Source organism: Cibotium barometz, chromosome 44 (assembly GCF_041138505.1).
Source record: "Cibotium barometz isolate CiBa-2024 chromosome 44, ASM4113850v1, whole genome shotgun sequence".
NCBI classification, from domain to species: Eukaryota; Viridiplantae; Streptophyta; class Polypodiopsida; order Cyatheales; family Cibotiaceae; genus Cibotium; species Cibotium barometz.
The window spans coordinates 8,843,475-8,864,810 of NC_141089.1; the positions used below are offsets into that span (position 1 = coordinate 8,843,475).

Below are 21,336 nucleotides of genomic sequence, written 5' to 3' on the forward strand. Positions count from 1 at the left end.
TGCTGGTTTCCTGGTTGTGTGCTTGCAGCCATTCGTGGCTCACACACGGTGCTTGGCAAGTCCCTAGCTGTGCGACACGTGGCAAGAGGCGCCGCTGCTGGGGAATTGCCCTGCACCAAGCTCCAGATGCAGCTCGGGCTGCTGTTTGAAGTCTATTTTATCCTGCAGGAAAGACTAAGAGAGGTGTGTTTGTGTGTTTGGTGTTTTTCTTCAGTCATTTTTCAGTTCCATTTTCTTCATTTTTTGCACATTTCAGTTCTGTGTGTTAGCCGTTAGAGCAGTAAGTTAGTTAGTGTTAGTGTGTGCGTGCGCGCGTGTAGACAGAGGGTAGAAGAGTTGCTGCGCGCTGTGCTGCTGTGTTGGCAGCCCCCCGCAGAGGGCACCTCGGCGGCGGCAAGCGGCCAGCCACCCTAGGTGCACATGAGCTATTTTTCTCTAAAAATATTTTTTAAGTTAAAAAAAATAAAAAGTTAAAAAAATTAAATCAACCCAACCCGCGTGGAAAGAAATTTTTTATTTAAAAAAAATTGAAAAAGAAAAAATCCCAAATCGACCCCGACCTCGACCTCGGGGCCTCGTATAAATATATATAGGAGAGTGAGCCTCCATAGCTTTCTCTTAAGTGAAAGCTTAAGGGGAGTGAAGCTCTATATATAGTCTACCCCCCCAAGGAGTGGAGTGGGGATGTGGGACAAAGCCTTCACCTTTCCCCCCACAGGCTTGGACTTTCTAATTTAAGCCTCACACCTAAGCACAAATAGAGTGTTTCGAGGGCCACGGGAGCTTCGGATAGGCGAACGCTGTGCTGTAAAGCACGCTAGGACCCCTTGAACGATATGCTCATCTTGAGCTATCACATGCCTTAGTCTAGTTTCGACCATAAGTAAGGGGGTAAAAATGGGTTGAAAACAAGACGTAAACGGGTTGAAAACAAGACAAAAATAAGTAAAAACGAGGTGCGAAACACCTGAGAAACCACTTGTGTGGGCTTCAAGGGTAGTTACCAACGCCCGTAGGATACCCACGTCACATGCATCTATGCTCTGGTCGGGTGCTAGAGTCTGAGCAACTAGAAAGCGTTTTAGATTTTACGTAGGCTCATGCCATCCCTCCACGTTAGCATCTTGGCCTTCAGTTGGAACCCAAGGAAGTGCAACCCAAGATCCACGAGATGAATAGCGGCTAGTGACTCGTCCTCTGACTTTGAAGTCATAGAAGGGCATCCTACCCAGAACTCTGAGGAAGCAAGCCAAAACGTGCCAGTTTGGGCCCATAACTCGGATCTAGCATGTTTAGTCGTCTAATAGAGACTTTTAGTAGAGCTACGCGCTTTGAACCTGCGACAAGTGAAGTAAACGAAGGAGACGGGAAAGTGGATTCGCCATTCACATCTCATGTAGACCTTGCCCTTCCAAAGAGTGTCCATGTGGATATTCTACCCACTTCATTTAATGAAGGCCCTACTGAGCTACCACTTTCTGAGGCTCTTCCTAAAGTAGAGGCCCCTAGAAGTCAAACCACAAGAAGTGACATTACGTCCACTTCGAGAGAACCTTTTGGCACGCCAAGTTTAGATGGGATATTTCTCAATGAAAATTGGGAATATGACCTACACACGGAGACTCTGACTGACCTATACATGAGTTACACATACCATGTAGGTTGGTTAGAAGTCATACGATCTACATCAGTGCCACCAATCAAGATGAACAACAACAAATGATATGTGAAGTTATCCATAGAATTATCCAATTCGAGAGTCAGAATAGGGGAGTGAACCTAGTTTCAACTGGCCCTATGAGATTTTTGGATACGGGCAAGGCTAAACAACCAACCCTGTCGCAATTGGAGACTCCCTCGGTGAGTCCCGTAGATACTTCATATGTTGTTTCGCTTGGAGTCTCAATGCAGGTTGAGCCCACGAGCAGTAACTTTAGCTTTCCAACTTTGGCTCAACTTTCCGTTAGGGAATCCACAATGCCTACTCCGATGATGAGCATGACGGAAAGTGCACCCGTTTTACCACTGTAGTTAGTACAACTACCACCGCTACCTAGTGGTACAATACCTACAACAGTGCGTACCAGTGCATATCGACCATATGTACCTATCGCTACTCATGCTCATGTAGCTCCTATGCCTCTTGTTATGCCAATGGCCTATGCTCCACGAATGCCTTATCAAAACCCTTATCCAAGAGGAGCTATGCCTAGTCACATATCATATCCTGCGTCAGCTGCATACATACCAAGACCAATGCCAACTCCTATCAACCAGGACATCCCAGAAGTGCCTCCACGAGCTATGCCTACTCACTTAGGTGATCTAGCAGTGTTTGCTCAAACGATCGGATGATCTATTATTTACAAAAAACATGCGTGGCATACCTAAGAGAGAGCCTAGAAGTAAGGCGGTACAAGTTGCCAAGCTCACTCAGAACTTCAGTGTGGTAACGAAGATGTTAGGAAGCACATTGAAGTTTTTGAACACGTGTGATTCCTTGGAAGAGCACAATGAGCTACCTTGAGTGGAAAAGCCGGAGATTGGTATCGAACTTTAAGGGTTGAAGAGCGTACTCACTATCATCCCACTCTCAAGAGATTGTTCTTGAAAGAATACATACGTGAGGGTGTGCTTTGGGGTGTAGCATCTCAACTCCAAAAAGCTGAACGCGAGGAAGGAGAGTCAGTGAGAGACTTTATTAGTCCACTAAAGCATCTAAATTCTCGTTGTACTCCCGATGAGAGCTTCAATAACAACCTTCTTGATAGATTCATTCGAGGATTGCGCCACAAGGACATATACAATGACCTAGTCATTAGAGGTCTTACGATGTGGGAAGCAGTCACTGCCACCAATGCAATCCAGTTAGAAGACAACTTGATGATTGCAGGTAAAAAGGTATCTTCGGAGACAAAGTTTGTTAGTTCGCAAGTATCTGGGCATGAGCCAATGACTGTAAAACCTATTGCCAACAAGGAGCCCAAGATATCCGAAATGTCTATAGCTAACCTTACTAAGGCTCTCCAAGAATACTTTAGGGGTAATCGAGCTCCTCAAAATAGCCATATGTACCCAAGAAGAGAGCAACAATGGTGTTCGGTTTGCTTAGGACCACATAGCACGAGTGAATGTCCGGCATTCAGAGTTAAATTCAATGGGACTTGCAATACATGTGGTAAGTATGGCCATCAATCTAAGGATTTCCTAGTACTTAAGTGTATGTTAGCAAATCAGGTACCACTAGCCTGGTCAAACACACCTTAAGTACCCGCACTGATGCATGCACCACCTGTCGAGCAACCGTCACAACGCATAGTTCCAAGGAACCCAAATTTAGTCCAGTTTGTGCCGTTACCACCGCCAGTGAGTGCTAGGACCACAACCTCCACATCCGAGGGTTACCCCTATAAACCAGATGGGTTGTGAGTCACATAGTGCGTGTGGGGATTATGAAGAGGATATAGACCCCACTGTTCCATATGGGATTGATACGTTTGAAATAACTCCCCACCCAGTACTACATGGAGGATCATTTCGGGGGCAAGTCAAGCCTGTATATCAAGCGGCTGTACTCGCCACAAGAGGGCAAAACCTTAATACCTTTGCCAGAAGACCACCTCTTCAATGCTACGATTGTGGTGGACCGCATCGTGTAGTGGAGTGCCCTAATAGGCTACAGAAGATCGCTACTCAAATGTAACCAAATCAAGGGAGCACGTCGAGAATGCCGGTACTTACATGTAATCTTTGTGGCATAGATCATTTGATTGCTCAATGTCCACATAATCCAAGTGCACCCAAGATTACGCCATTGAATTTGGTTGAGGTCACCAATGAGGCACTAGGAACCACACTTGTTGTACCCGCAAATGTAGCCACACGGACGGTCAATGCTTCAAAATCAAAACTACATTCTTGAAGAGAGGGATACTGCATCAATTTCTCGAGCAAAGAAAAAGAAAACTCGATGGAAGAGATCGCTTAATGCCACAAGCTACAAACCTAGTTCAAAGACTAATATAGGGGCAGGAGACGACCCTGTGTATATGAATGATCCTGAAGATGATTCTGATTCAATAGAAACCATGGAGACCAAAGCCACTACTTTAAGGGAGGAACCCACTTGGGAGCGCAACGAAGGAGAATCAAGCAAAGACATAAATCAGGGGAAACAAAAGGAAACTCCTCCTGCCCCACAACCAAGTCAGCTAATGCCCTCTTGGCTACCCAGACTGACTAAGACTCTCAAAGACAAGCCACGTGTGCCAAAAACCCTCAAGAAAAAGATTGGGACTTACCCAAACCCAGTAGAGGAGATTGAACGAGTGCAACACTTAAGGGGTTTGGTGGAAGAAACACAAAGAGAACTGGAGCTAGAACCTAGAAAAATCAAGATCCCAGACACAATGTTTTCTACACAAGTTCATCCTCACAGGAGCCACCATAAATCGCTAGCTATACCTAGTATCATTCGGGAAGAAAGTGAGGATAAGACATCAGGAAGTGGGCAGACACCCTTCTTGCTTGAAAGAAATTTTAGTGAGAGAATGCCTGATCCCATCGAAGAGGGAGTGATTCCATCTTCACCAGTTCCTAGTCAAGGGCCGATATCTCAAAAAGTACCATTGAATGTGTCCAAACTAATGGATTTCATGTCCTCTGAAATCAGAACCACGATCATATCCAAGTTATACGGAGATCCTGAGCTATTCTTAGCTCTTCGGGCATTTCTCAATGGAGAACTGAAGGTGGGGTTACCACAATTTGCAAATATGGATAGACCCAACACGCTTCAAGATGTGGAGGAACATTTGGATCTATAGTCCAACCTAGATGAAGACTCGGTCGTTGAAATACCTGCTAACAAGTTGGGACAGTACTTTGAAGGTGACGAATCTAATCCAACCCTCCCCATTACTACCAAGGGATTAACTCTAAAGGGAATCCTTGATGGTGGTGCTGGAGTGAGCATTGTGACTAAAAACTGCTGGGAATCTATGGGAAGACCTCACCTAGAAGTCACAAACATAGTGATTAAGATGGCAAACGGAACTATAGCTAAACCTATTGGAATGCTAAGGGACCTTAAGATCAAGGTTCTGGGATACAAGGTAAGGCATACCTTCATTGTAATGGATTTTTCTGAGCATCCTATGTCATATCAAATGATCTTAGGATGTCCTTTCATGAGGGAAGCACAAACGGTGCATGTGACTGGTCGAAAAACCATGTCTACTTACAATTCCAGGACTCTGTCATTCGTCTTGATCTTGAGAATGGTCACGCACATCCTTTAGGAAGCAAGGTTATCATTGATAATTGATTGGATACCACTATTCACTCAACCCCATTAAAGTATTGCTATACATGCAAAAAAGAGACCGATGATGGGGAAGATTCTCCTTATATATGGATGTCCTACGGCATGACTGAGTCAGATAACGTAGATTGGGTACACCTAGTGGCAACCATAGACACATGGAAAAATAGAGGCACAAGTTGGGTAACACCTGAGGGGCAAGATATGCCACCATTAGTGCCACTAAACACGGTTGTCCTTTTGAACTTGTGAGCGACAATGGTACGCATTTTATAAATGAAGTGATTAAGGAGCTCACAACAAATTTCATGATATCCCATTATAAATCTACTCATTATCTGCAAGTGAATGGCTAAGCCAAGAGTACCAACAAGACCTTAATCTCTATTCTGACAAAGACAGTTGAGGCTCATCGCACGGATTGGGATCTAAAGCTTACGTCAGCTTTATGGGCCTATCATACTGTGTACAAAGTGGCTATTATTTGCACATCATTTAAGATGGTATATGGCCAAGAAGCAGTCATGCCATGGGAATTTGTCATTCCTAGTCTTCGTGTTGCTACTCAAGAGGGCTGGGATGGTAATCCCTTAGTAGAGCGTTTGTATATCCTTGAAGAGCGGTTAGACGAAGAAAGACAATTGGCGGTGTACAATGCCCTTGTAGAGAAGGATAGAAGGAAGAAATGGTTTGATCGCCACTTGAAAAAAAAGGACATAAAAGTTGGGGATAAAGTCCTGATGTATGGAGTGCGTAACGAAAAGAAGAAGCGAAAATATGCTGGTATAAGAGACCGTACAGAGTGTGAAACTACCCCGCAAGGTACCATCCGAGTGGAGACTCTCGACGGAGTTGAAACCATTGGATTCCTCAATGGGAGTAAATTCAAAAGATACTATGACCCCCTAAGCCAAGAGGAATTACATGCGATCCATCAGAAGAAGGCAGCTAAAGAACAGGCTGAGCTTAAGAAGATACAAGCTAGAGTTGAAGCTAAAGAACGTCAGCAGCGTGTTAGGCACCAAGGAGAGGCCAACTTGGGGATTACGCAAGCATTTTTCGAGGAGGCAGAGGAGGATTCACTAGAATCTGACCCGCCTTTATGATACCCAATTGAGCTACAGAGTCCTATTTACGGGAAGGTGCTATATAATGCATTATTGGATACAAGAGCTCAACACAATTTGCTGTCATATGGAGTGTGGTGTCAACTTGGAAAACCACCCTTATCCAAGAGTACCATCCAAGTTAAGCTTATCAAATAAGAAGAATACCACTGTCTTGGGAATTCTGCACACTCCTGTTGCCTATGACAAGGGGACTATGGTTCAAAGCTTTTTGGTTATGCCTGCTGGTACCATGGAGGGAACTGTAAACTTAGGGCGCAAATGGATGTTAGCCACCAAGTGCAATATTGATTAGGTAACCAGGCGAGTTACAATGCAAGAACTAGCTCTGACCACTCAGGGTCCCGCATCTAAGCCATCAACTCTGGACAAAACTCTAGATAAGGAAAAATCACAGTCAAGTGGCTACACCATCTTTGATTGTTTGCCATCCCTCTAACGCTTCAACGCCAAGAGTGGAGACAGGCAGTGTGGTCCCTAAGGCTCCACTTACTTTATCGAAGAGTACATACAAATGGGTCCCAAAAGCTTCGTTAACGGCTACCTCTACTGCTCAATCTCGTTCAGACAAGAAGCCTCGTAGTAGGAAAGCAGCTACCCGACCTAGAAAAGGCAAGGTAACATCACGTTGGATTCCTAAAATATTATTAGCAACCCAAGGGTACTACGAAGGGAATGACCAGATTTGGGCCCCTAAACATATGCTGAATTCCTCTGCATCGCCTGTAAAATCTTGTAAGCCAAATGATGCCACCCCAACGACAACTCAAGACCGTGGTAAGGGAAAGGTAACGGAGTACCCCACACCACTTTTTCCAAAGCTGGTTTGGATCCCCAAACAATATCGATCGATAACACCTAGCTCAGGAAGGGGGGAGTCACAGGAAGCTTCTAGCTCCTCATGCCATTCACACATTGATATAGAAGTTTCTGCATGCTCTACACCTACCCTTGTCAATACCCACCAAGAAACCAATGAGTCTACGTCTCCCCTTGTAAATGTATCGTCGGAAGCCATATCCTCCGTTCGTTCATGGGAGTGTACACTACCATCTCTGTAACTTGATGTGGCCATAAGGGTGTGTATGGAAAAATATGTTGGATGTGGGATCCCACACAGATTAATGCAAAGAAACCCTAAACTATGCATAGTGACAAGACAACCAAGTTGAGGACAATGTAACATTCTGACTCCATTAGCATCCATGTAAATGAGCTGCAAAAGGGAGTCAACTTTGAACATGAAACTAGAAAGAGAGCAATACATCTCAGCAAGTAAACATCATTGCATAGAGGTATGTCTCCAAGACATAGCACAATTGAGAGGCTAAGTCCATAAGTGACCACGAATATCACCAATAGCAATACACAACATGTGTCCCCCCTCAAATGCAACAGTCATAGAGACAACTCAGTTGACAAGTGCTGTAAAGCATAATCATTTGAGTCTGGATCATCACCATGATCGATGTCTTGCATAGCAACATCATGCAATGAATATGTAGTGACAAAGTCATAATCATCATGAGCCAATTTAGCCTCTTCTTCTACATCAGATGAACCAACACAAACTCACAATCCTGCATCTACTTCAAAGTACCAATCAACATCCGATAATGACAAAAAAGAGGTGGGTAGATCACTACAAGTGACTGTTAGAGCATAGCCATCATATCCGAAATTTGCTTCCTCTATATTGTTAGCTGTGGTGGCAGTAAGACCTTGTTGCTGCTTCTTTTGCTCACTCTGTTTTTGCTTTCGGCATTCCTCAATTACATGACCAAGTTTCCGACAATAGTTACATCTCTTCTTCTCAATTTTATCCTCGTTGGGCTTCGGAGGATCTGAAGGGGCTTGTGCTTTGCCCTTAGGTTTAGCACTAGAAGTAGCCCTAGATTTTCCTTTGCCATAATAGGAGGTAGCAAAAGCCTGATTAGAAGCAAGCATGTTATTCCGATTGGAACGAGATTGTTCTTCTTGTTGTAATAAGAGAGCTACCAACTCATCAAATGTGTACAAATCTATATTTTGCTTCATCAGGAGGCGGAGTGTGGTAGCAAATCCTTGATAGGATTTAGCAATAAGAGAGCTACCAACTCATCAAATGTGTACAAATCTATATTTTGCTTCATCAGGAGGCGGAGTGTGGTAGCAAATCCTTGATAGGATTTAGCAAGCCATTGAGAACTATAGAGACAAGTAAATTATCAGGTATGACCTCATCAATATCGATCAACTACTAGTACTCTCAAATCCTTAACACAGGTCAAAAATGCATCCATAGATTCACCCTCATGCTCCAAGTCAAGCTTTTTTCGTATATAAGCAAATCGAGCTTCATTGTTGCGGATCTGATACAGAGAGGCAAGTATATCCCATGCACTTTTAGAACTACATGAACGGATATGAGGTATGACTTATTGTTTGCAGGAGAGAGCAATCAAGGCATGTACCTGCACAGCTTTAGCATCCCATTTGAGTTGTTCTGTTGTAGGAGGAACAGGTGCAGGCGGTACGATTCCACAAGACTAACTAGTTCCAACAGTAGATCCACCTGACATTGTTAGGAGAAAATGACAAACCCCAAAACCTTGTACATAATAGGCCAGAGAACAGGTGGTCCAAGCATGACAGTCATTGGGGGGGTGTAATTTGTGTGTGTGTGTGTGGGTGTGGAATTCGTGATTGTTAGCTTGCATGGATGCTCTAGTGTTTAGATAGTTAGCTTGCTTTCTTGCATTGTGGATATGTGTTGTACTTTCTCATCGTTGTATATATAGCATGATGTGTGTGGGGTTTGCCTGACGATGTGTGTATGTTTGTAGCAAGGCTCAAGGGACGATGGCAACTCTTCTAAAGAAGCTCTTAATGACATTGCACTCTTGATCTCAGAGACTTTGATGGTATACGATGCCATTGACTCGCTTGTAGCTATCACATCTTGAGAAACTTGCTTTTGGGAGAGAGTGATGGCCGCAGACAATGGCCGCAGACAAGTGGATGTGGTGGTGTTGTGATGGACTTGTTAAGTGGGAGCCTAGCCATGTGAACAAGGGCTTTGGGCTATCCTTCAAAAAAATAAACGAAGGTTTTAAAATCGTTCGAAAATGGAGACGATGGGCAGTCATGTGGCTGATGACCACGCATTAGTGGTGTGCATACAACATGGAAGCTAGTTGACGTACGTGTGATGGCGGCATCAAGAGCTCGTGAGGAAGAACAGAAGGGAGAGTGAAGGCCAGAAACACTGCTGTCAAGGTTGGGCTGCAGAGGGAAGCTCATTGTGAAGAGCTCGAAAGGAAGAGGGAGGATTGAAGAAGATGCCGTTGAACTAAAAGCTGAATCTGAACGGAAGGGTGTGTGTAGCTGCAGAGGTGATCTTTGAAGTGAAGCTTTTGAAGGCCATTGAGGAGTGAAAAGCTTGTGGAGCATGTTGAGAAGACCATCCTGAAGTGAAGGTCTCGATCTTGTGGACGATTGTGAAGACCTCGAAGACTTCCAAGCCCACTACTACTACTAAAATTTCAAGACCGTGTTGGTGCCCTTGTGTGATTGAGATTTGCTATACTCATTCTCTCAAGAACTGGTGCAACCAAGTGGTGAAAAGGTTATGTGCTCGTTGGCTGTCCTTTCAATAGCCACTTGAGCATACATGATTGAGACATATTACTCTAATCCCGAGCTTTGTGTATGGTGAGTTTTCTTGGTGTTTGTGAGGATTGTGTGTGGTTATCCTCTCGACTTGACATATTTTGTATTGTGTTATCTCTTTGGATTTTCCCTTGAAGCTTGTTGGGTTGGTGTGTGCCACTAAGGCCAGTAGTTTCAAGAGAGTGAGTGAGTTGGTGATGTGATGTGGTGGTTGTGCTCCACTCAATTCTATCACTCAATATTTTCAATTGTGATATTTGGGTTCGTGTAGACTTGTAACCAAGAGTATCTATTGCAACACCAAGGGTATCCATGGTGTATACTTGTAGCTATAGATACCCTTGTAACCAAGGGTACCTATTGCAGTTGTATAAATCCACTTGAAACCTATCTACTTTGATTAAACATAGCCTTGTAACCAAGGGTGTCTATTGCAGTTGTATAAATCCACTTGAAAGCTATCTACTTTGATTAAACATAGCCTATTTTCCTATTCATGTTCGAGTTATATTGTGCTTTTGGATGGTGGAAGTGAGAGCATTGATTGTATATACCTTGTGGTGGTTTTGTTGGTGTTCCATAGTGTAAGGCTGGGTTTGCTATAAAGGCATGGTTTTGTTTTGCTCAACCTAACATCATCTCAGTTGGCCGGCCTTGAGGAGCTATTTTGACAGCGATGAAGATCATCAGCACCAAAGCGAGCACAAGATGGAGTACAACTTTACAAAAATGAGAAGAGAAGATACATCATGTCAAAGGGATACAACCACCAAACGCACCAAGAAGAGGAAAATTTTGTGATGGTACCACATATAAAGTAAATGCAATAATGTTATCATGTTTGGATAGAGTGAAACAAAATTTGATGGTGTTTTAAAACAGAAGTAACCACAAAGTAATAATGTAATGAAAAATATTTTTGGGAACAAATATGTCAAGTGCAGTATCAATATTGCCAAGCACTTGATCAAAGGATGGGGAATTGAAAAGGAGGCGGAGGGAGAGCCAAGCCAAGAGAGGGTTGCCTGCTTGCACACACACCTGGGAGGGGAATTAAAAAAATGTGTTTGACCTTGCTATCATACATGCATACGAAAAGAAGGAGGGACATAGGGTAGAGGGAGTGCTCAATATAAAGCATCTAGAAGACAGAGATTAAGGTGCATAAAAGGGTGAGTTTAGAAAGGTTACAACCCTTGATGAAAGGGGGGCACAACTATTGATAGACCTTGAGAAGCTACACAATGGGAAATAGGAGAGGAGGGGGAACCTTAGATAGGCACATTCTTATCTTTTTTAGCAAAAAAAATCAGAACGGAGGTTATAGTATTATTCCAAGAGAAAAAACAAAAACTATCAGGCCTTAAACATCAAGCTTTTTAGAGAAGCTTAACTCAGATCCTACATAGAGTTTTTTACGTTAGTTAGAGCCAAAATTGCTTGAGCTAACTCTTCTTCCTCGACAGTCAGCTGGCTACTTCATTCCACTCATGATCCTGGACAGCCCGATTAGCTTTGATAGCATTGATTTTTTCTTCATATTCTTCCCTTGCTTCATTGACTGCTGCAAGTACCTCTTCAACTACAATCCTTGACTTCTGGGCTCGACAGACAGTTCTATCCACTTTTAAGATGATCTTCATCTGCACAAAAAGAGCACTCCTCAGGCCAGGGCAATTATGATGAAAAACAGGTAGAGCGAGAGGAGACAGACACACAGGAGCAAACCCTAATGTATTATCAAACCCTAACCAAAGAGGGAAGCCATCTCCCTTCTCACACAATGCATAAAGCCATAATCCATATTCTACAACACACTACTTGTGTTGTGTCCATACATAGCTAACCCTAGCTAATGTCCACACACTATGACCAGCTGGACGTGGTCATTTATGCCTCACACATGTTACTACTTAACATGCCAGCACATAGTGCAACTGGCCACCATAAGCTGACATCGAGCTTGAATCTCAACAGCTCCTCTGAAGCTTATGATGTACTGCCATAGATGAAGATGTAGATGAGCTTGGGCTATCAAAGATCTCAACACTCCCCCTCAAGCTTATCCCATGTACTCCCAACATAGTATGAAAGTACTCAAACTTCTCTCTGCTAAGTGGCTTTGTAAAGTTGTCGGCCACTTGCTCTTCAGTCTTCACATACTGCAAATCCACAGTTGTACCATTCAACACTTTCTCTCTGACAAAATGATAGTGGACCTCTATGTGTTTGGTCCGCACATGAAAAACTGGATTCTTGGTCAACTGTATGCTGCTCATGTTGTCACAATGAATGACAACCTTTCTATCAATAGGCTCACCCAAATCAGCCAAGAGACTCTTTAACCATACTCCTTCACATGTAGCAATGGCTGCACTCCTGTATTCAGCCTCTGTACTAGATAAAGCAACAGTAGGTTGCTTCTTACTACTCCGACTCACCACTGCACTTCCAAATGTAATGGCATAACCACTAGTAGACCTCTTGTCATACGAGCTACCTGCCCAATCTGTGTCTGTGTAGCCATGTACATCCAAGCCTTTACCATGCTCATAAAGAAGACTATAATGTGCAGTGCTCTTTACATATTTCATAATGCATCTCACTGCATCCAAATGAGGTTTTCTGGGGCTCTGCATAAATTGGCTTACTAGCCCCACATCATACCTGAGATCCGGGCGTGTGATAGTCATGTAAATAAGTCTGCCAACCATCTTTCTATACATAGATGGATCATCCAACTCTTCACCAAAATGAGCCCGCAGCTTCACATTCTGCTCCAAAGGTGTACTCATTGGCTTACACCCTGTCATCCCATATTTTGCCAAAAATGCATATTGGTGTTGCACTAACCATGTCCCTGCATGGTCTTTGATCACTTCAATCCCAAGAAAATAACTCAATTCACCCGTCTTTCATATCAAAGTGCCCACTCAATGCCTTCTTGACATGCATAACATCTGTAGCATGATCTCCTATGACAGTCAAATCATACACATAGATGACAAGTAAGACAATCCCATGATCTGTCTTCTTCACATAGAGTGAAGAATCTGCTGAAGAAACCTGAAATTTAAGGGAGATAAGATATAAACTTATCTTATCACTCCAAGCATGAGGTGCTTGCTTCAAACCATATAATGCTTTCTTTAATCTGCATACATGAGTGGGATACCTCGGTTGTACATATCCTTCTAGTTGTGCCATATAAACTTCCTCTTGTAAATCACCATTTAGAAATGCATTTTTCACATCCATTTGATGCATTTCCCAACCATTTGCTATAGCCATAGCAATGACTGCTCTCATTGTTCCCATCTTTGCAACTGGACTAAATGTTTCATCATAGTCCAAGCCTTGGGTTTGTGCATAACTACCAACCGTGCTTTATGGTGCTCAATGGAACCATCTGATTTGCATTTCACCTTATAAACCCATTTGCAACCAATGACATTTTTGCCTTGTGGTAAGGCAACCAAATCCCATGTTTCATTATGAACCAATGCGTCCATCTCAACATCCATTGCCTTCTCCCATACATGCTTCCCAACAGCTGTATAGCATGTAGGTTCCACATGCTTCACCAAAGAGGTCATATATGCGTAATGCATAGCAAAGTCACGATATGTCAACCTATCAACTGGATACCTGACTCTTTGGGACCTCCGCAAATCACTCTGAACACTTGTCACTCTAGCATGTGGAGGCACATATCTATCCTGCCTTGCACCTTGGTGTGCGTAAAACTGGTATGCCAAGTTCCTCATCCAAACTTTCTGAACTTGACGACTCATAACCTGTAATGCCAATTCCTTTAACCTTCTTTTTCCCTTTATCCACAGCACTACTCCCAGTGCTCACACTCTCGTTCACACATACAAAGGCCCTTGATAGAAATTGTACAATTATATATATTTTTTGTATCTTGAGCATGGAGAGGATCCACATACACTCAAGAATGGCAACAACATAAAGAAATTCAGCAACACTCAGTGAAAGGCAAAGGAGCTTACGAACCTTTAGTCTAACTAATAAACCTAGAGATAAAATATTTTTGTTCTATACCATTGTTTTTAAATTGCAACACTCTCATATGCACTTAAACAAGATTATTCATTTTCAAAGTGTGTGATGAAAATAATTTTATATGTGGTGACATAAATACATTAGCATTGATATACACATTTTGTCTTGATCGTGTCTTGTGAAGATGATTATCTCTATTTAATACACACATGTCTTGCGCATAAACATTGAGCCTATCAGTGGGAGGTAGTTAGACAAGCTTTCATTGCACATTCTAGATAGTTACATAGACGCACAATTCAGCCATAGGTCCTTTTCTTGTTGGGTTTGGTTTTGGGAGTTGAGGAGAGTTGCCAGATTTGAGTAGCTTTCTTTGCTAGGTGTTCTTCGGCTTGGGTTTAGCTCCCTTTCCTTTGCATTGTGGTCTAGTGGCGCCATGAACCTATAATATTTAACATGGAGCTCATAGTAAATTCTTATTTTTGTTTTAGGTTGCTAGCGTTTCTTATAGATTTGTGGTAGAATTGGACCGTTAGCACCTAAAAGCATAAGTGTTCTAGAAATTTTGCAACCCAAACTGCTCTGAAAAAGTTGATAAAGAATACAATTTTTTTTAGAGGGACGATGAGGGTAGTTTCCAAAGAATATGGGATGAGTTTTTTGATAACCTTTTTGATGACCAAGATTTTGAGGCCAAAGAGATTCTTGTGAGTTAAAGCAAAAAAGAGTGTAAGGGAGATAATGATGCAATCAAGATTCCTCTTATGACGGGGTTGGGGCTACTCTTTAACAAATCTACAGGATGAGGCATCTATCTTAACCATGTTCATTAACCGGTAGTAATGGTCCTCCTTGGCCCACATCCTTCTATTGTCTTGTCTCTTGTAGTTCTTGTTGCTAATGCCTTTTCCTTGTTGCTAGATAATTAGTTCTTTTATAACCATCTATATTATAATAGTATCAAGTTAATCCCTCCAACTCTTTGACCAAATCTACCACCTCTTATACTTGATGGTTATTTTGAGGTGTTGGTGCTATCTAATCGATAGCATCGACAACTCTACTACATGTTTCTCTTACCCTTGGATTCTTATTTCAAGTGTTATAGTAGCATTTGTCATTTTTGTGGTTGGTCTTGTTGGTAGGTAGCACACTGATAAGTAGGAGGTAGTATCCTTGATCTTCTTAATCTTGGCCATGAGCTTCCCTCTCAGCATCTTGTTCCTGCTACTCCTACGCGGCTATAAGTCCTCCCTCAAGATTTGATCTGGGTGTGATGCATCCTATCTCCATTACTAAAACTACAGTTTGGTAGCCGCAATACTAAAACTTCATGTTTTTCCATGCAACCTCCATGCATAATTTTTCATTCATGCATCACCACTAATCTTCTTAAAACACCAATGTAAAACTCCATTGTTTCACCTCTCTCTCACTAGGTGCTATTTCCCTACTTAGTAGGATCATTAAAAGTGTCCATAATGTCTGTTGTGCGCTTTTGCCGTGCACGAGTCGTAGCTAGGGACTTGCCGAACACCGTATGCGAGCCATGAGTGGCTGCAAGCATACAACTAGGAAAGCAAGCTCAAACAGAATGCAAAGGTGTGTCACTCACCGCTAAAACCGCCGCCGTGAAGGATTCCCGCGTCGCAGTGAAGGAGGAGCCGCCGTCGCCGCTCTACCGCCTCGCCGCCACCGTGCCGCTACACAGTGCTCGATCGCTCTCACTCTCACTCTCTCTCTCTCTCACACACACACACACGCAGGAGAAGGAAACCAAGAGGATAAGGCAAGAGCACTCTTGTATTCAACACATTGAGAATGAGAGTTTTAGGGTTACATTTGACTCTTATAGGTGACTTGGCCGTTCACACATGGATGCCCATACATGGCCGGCCGATCCTAACCCTTATCCTGCTGACATTCAAGGTGCGCCTCTCATCGGCGATCACCCAATCCCTTTGTCCTTTACATATGGTGCCGACAAGTCCGGCCCATGACTCAGAATATTTAAATTAATTACATGACGTAAAACATAGTACGATTCAATGTCCGTCATAGGTTAACATGCCCCCCTTCCTGATGTAGATTCCATCCTCGGAAGCTATGGTATGGTAAGCTCGATAGGGTTTTTTGTGGTAGACCGTCTGCAAAATAGGGAAGTAGAGTGAAAGTATGCTGGAATTCAAAAGATATAAAGTGTAATAAATTGAAGCATGTTAGACCACAATGGATGTTGCTATGAAAACTTAGTTTAAGGGGTCACATGAATGAGCTAGTGTAGCCAATTAATAGGAGTTTAAAATTATTGAAAGTAAATCAAGAGTTAGCAAGGTGTCAAAGGTTAATCAAGGTTTATAACTGGCCTAAGTCAAGAAAAATAACCAAGCTTAATAAATAAACAGATGACCACAATGTGTCTACTTTAAGAACAAGTTAATACCACGAGCCTAGGGACACAAGAAACATCAGAGTTACAGGAGCCTTTTGCCTTTATTTCTTTATGCACGTGACAATTTTTACACACAATGGTGACCTTCCTAAGGTAGAATTAACATCGATCCTGGTACCATGTTTACAACACAGCTTTATCTAGGAATCTATTAGTTCACCTTAGGCAAGGCTACCCCCTACCAACCAAGGCATCGGTCCGGAGTAGAATACTCCTCGCCTACCAAGTGTCAATAAGGCGATAGGCCAACATTAGAGCACATAATAGACTTGCATTGCCATTTATTGTAGCCTTCTTTTTTTCAAATTTATTTCTTTTGATATTCGCTCCTGAACTATAATGTGTTCTTATATCCTTTGACCAAGGGGTAAAAGCTATGTCTTAGAGGTCAACACACACATGGCCAGGTGTCAAACATTAAGATAGTTTGATCCTAGACCTAAGACAATCATATTCCAAGGTTAACTAAAGACTGCATGTATTCTCAAGAATATATCCAATAAGGTTAAACTCATTAATGATTTACACTAACACGTCAGGCAACTTAAAAAACTAAGTAGTGCTTTGACAATTTCCATGTGGTCATGCATTATAGTTTGTGCAATTAATCGAACAGTAAAAACGAAGAAGAGTGGGCATGGAAGAATTACACCTGTATTTTGGAGATCTCCTTGATTCGATGAGAAATGCTCGCAATTTGACGTAGATATATTTTGATGAACGTTGTGGCAGTCTCTCAGGACTTGGAAGCGAACCCACCTCAAACTTTTCAACCTGTACAATCAACTAACAAGCACTATACCTCGAGAGGCACATTAGTGTGAAAAATTAAAGACTCGTTTAAGGACTTCAAACTAGATACATTTGCGGGGCGGGTACAACAGGTATGGTTCCTCGTGCCTGGTTGGTGACCTCAACAAAATTCAATGGCATAATCTTGGGTGCATTAGGATTATGTGGACATTGAGCAATCAAATGATCTATGCCACAACGATTACATGTAAGTATCGGAATTCCCGATGTGCTCCCTTGATTTGGTTGCATTTGAGTAGCGATCTTCTATAGCCTATTAGGGCACTCTGCTACACGATGCGGTCCACCACAATCGTAGCATTGAAGAGGTTGTCTCCTCGCCAAGGTATTACGGTTTTGCCCTCTTGTGACGAGAGGAGCAGCCGCTTGATATATAGGCTTGACTTGCCCGAAATGATCCTTCATGTAGTACTGGGGAGTCATTTCAAACGTATCAATCCCATATGGAGTAGTGGGGTCTATCTCCTCTTCATAATCCCCACACGCACTATGTGACTCACAACCCATCTGGTTCATAGGGGTAATCCTTGGATGTGGAGGTTGTGGTCCTAGCACTGGTGGTGGTAACGGCACAGATTGGATTGCATTCGAGTTCCTTGGAACTATGTGCTGTGTGACGGTTGCTCGACAGGTGGTGCAGGCATCAGCGCGGGTACTTGAGGTGTGTTTGACCAGGCTAGTGGTGCCTGATTTGCCAACATTCGCTTAAGTACTAGGCAATCCTTAGATTGATGGCCATACTTACCACATGCATTGCGATTCCCATTGAATTTGACTATGAATGTGGGACATTCACTCATGCTATGTGGTCCTAAGCAAACCGAACACCATTGTTGCTCTCTTCTTGGGTACATATGGCTATTTTGAGGAGCTCGATTACCCCTAAAGTATTCTTGGAGAGCCTTCGTAAGGTCAGTTCACAGACATTTCGGATATCTTGGGCTCCTTGGCAATAGGTTTTACCGTCATTGGCTCGTGCCCAGATACTTGCGAACTAACGGATTTTGTCTCTGAAGACACCTTTTTTGCACTATTGTAGGTACTGTTCCACAGGTAGCGGTGTCGTACTAACTACAGTGGTACAGGTGCACCTTCCGTCATGCTCATCATTGGCGTAAGCATTGTGGATTCCCTAATGGAAAGTTGAGCCAAGGTTGAAAAGCTAAAGTTACTGCTCGTGGGCTCAACCTGCATTGAGACTCTAGGCGAAACAACATACGAAGGGTCTATGGGACTCACCGAGGGAGTCTCCAATTGTGATAGAGGGTTGGTTGTTTGGCCTTGCCCATATCCAAAAATCTCATAGGGCCAATGGAAACTAGGTTCACTCCCCTATTTCGCCTCTCAATTTGGATAATTCTATGAATAACCTCACATATCATTTGTTGTTGCTCCTCTAGATTAGTGGTGCTAGATGTAGATCGTATGCCTTCTAACCAACCTACATGGTATGTGTAACCCGTGTATAGGTCAGTTAGAGTCTCTGTGTGTAGATCATATTCCCAATTTTCATTGAGAAATATCCCATCTAGACTTGGAGTGCCAAATGGTTCTCTTGAAGTGGATGCAATGTCACTTCTTATATGGATTGACTTCTAGGGACCTCTACTTTAGGAAGCGTGTCGGAAGGTGGTAGCTCAGTAGGGCCCTCATTAAACGAAGTGGGTAGAATATCCACATGGACACTCTTTGGGAGGGTAGGGTCTACATAAGATGTGAAGAGCGAATCCACTACCCCTCCTTTTTCATTTACTTCGCTTGTCACATGTTCAGAGCGTGTAGCTCTACTAAAGGTCTCTATTAGATGACTAAACATGCTAGATCCGGGTTGTGGGGTCCAAATTGGCATGTTTTGGCTTGTCTCCTCAGGGTTCTTGGTAGGGTGTCCCTCCATGGCTTCTAAGTCAGAGGACGAGTCACTATCCACTATACGTGGATCTTGGGTTACACTTCCCTAGGTTCCAACTGACGAAGGCCAAGATGCCAACGTGGAGGGATGGTGTGAGCTTGCATAAACTGAAACGCTTTCTAGTGGCTCAGGCTCTAGTACCCGACCAGAGCGTAGATGCATGCGACGTGGGTACCCTACGGGCGTTGGTGACTACCTTTGAAGCCCACCCAAGTGGTCTCTCAGGTGTTTCGCACCCCGTTTTTACTTGTTTTTGTATTGTTTTTAACCCATTTCTAACCCCCTTACTTATGGTCGAACCTAAACTAGGGCGTGTGATAGCTCGAGATGAGCGTATCGTTTAAAGGGTCCTAGCGTGCATTACAGCACAGTGTTCACCTATCCAGAGCTCCTGTGGTCCTCAAAACAGTCTGTTTCCTTATGGGGGAAGGGGTGCAGGCCTATTTGCTTGTGGAGGAAAGGGTGAAGGCTTTATCCCACATGCTCACTTCACTCCTTGGGGGGTGGGCTACATATAGAGTTCCACTTTCCTTAAGCTCTCACTTGAAAGAAAGCTATGGAGGCTCACTCCCCTATATATATATCTATCAAAAGACCGAGGCCAGGGTCGGGGTCAATTGGGGGTTTTTTCTTTTCAAAATTTTTTTCTTCAAACAAAAAATCTTTCCTCTCAACACGTTTGTTTTTTTTCTAAAAAAAAATTATTTTTTTAAATTTTAAATTTTCTTTTTCCCTCCTTTTTTTTTCTTTTTTTTTTGGGATAAGTTTTCCAGGGTTTCTTTCTAGGGTTCGGACTTGGTCGCGGCGCAGTTCACGCACAGCACAGGCCTGGGGATTCAGGAATCCCTCTAAACGTAGAAAACCAGAGAACAGAACGCACGCCCACACGCAGAGCAGAAAAAATAACAAAAGAAATAGAATTGTAGAAGACAAATTGCTGAAATAGATTGAAGAACACAGAAACACCTCAACAACAACAAACACACAGTCGCCTTTCCTACAGTGTAAATTTCACTTCACGCAGCAGCCCGAGCTGCAAACTGGAGCTTAGTGCAGGGCATATCCCCGGCAGCGGCACCAAAAATGTGCATTTTTGCCGCACAGGTCGTAGTAGCTGAGGACTTGCCGAACACCGTATGCGAGCCACGAGTGGCAGCAAGCATACAACCAAGAAAGCAAGCTCAAACAGAATGCAAAGGTGTTTCACTCACCGCTAAAACTGCCGCCGTGAAGGATTCCCACGTCGCAGTGAAGGAGGAGCCACCGTTCGCCGCTCTACCGCCTCGCCGCCGCCGTATCACTACACAGTGCTTGATCGCTCTCTCACTCTCTCTCTCTCTCTCACACACACACACACAGGAGAAGGAAACCAAGAGGATAAGGCAAGAGCACTCTTGTATTCAACACATTGAGAATGAGAGTTTTAGGGTTACATTTGACTCTTATAGGTGACTTGGCCGTTCACACATGGGTGCCCATACATGGCCGGCCGATCCTAACCCTTATCCTGCTGACATTCAAGGTGCACCTCTCATCGACGATCACCCAATCCCTTTGTCCTTTACATATGGTGCCGACAAGTCCAGCCCATGACTCAGAATATTTAAATTAATTACATGACGTAAAACATAGTACGATTCAATGTCCGTCATAGGTTAACATCTGTTAAAGCCCATCGACACTTTAGTGGTTTCATACCACCTAGCCAACTCTTATGATTTGCACCTTATGACTCTTTCCAATGTAATAAGAAAACATTGAGTGCATAGTATTGGACTATGAGGTGCACATTCTAAAAGAGATAGTGAAGGTCTCGACCTTTATTTTTCAATGATTGAGTTGTACGGATTGTGTTCAATCCGGATGCAATATTTCACAACGAGCATAATACATGGAAGGGATAATTCCTAGTATGAGAGTAACAAAGTTCATATTCATTTAGCTGACAAGGTAAATATGTGAACCATAAATAGCATAGTATCGTGTGTCATGAACTTCACTATTTTGGACTTTTATGTAAGCTATGTAGTATAAA

At 43.1% G+C, this 21,336-nt stretch overlaps 2 pseudogenes; both read left to right on the forward strand.

The window, feature by feature from the left end:
• Nucleotides 1-1,030: 1,030 nt before the first annotated feature.
• LOC147612924 (uncharacterized) lies at nucleotides 1,031-6,745 on the forward strand (annotated as a pseudogene).
• Nucleotides 3,698-5,575, forward strand: LOC147612925 (uncharacterized; annotated as a pseudogene).
• Nucleotides 6,746-21,336: the final 14,591 nt, after the last annotated feature.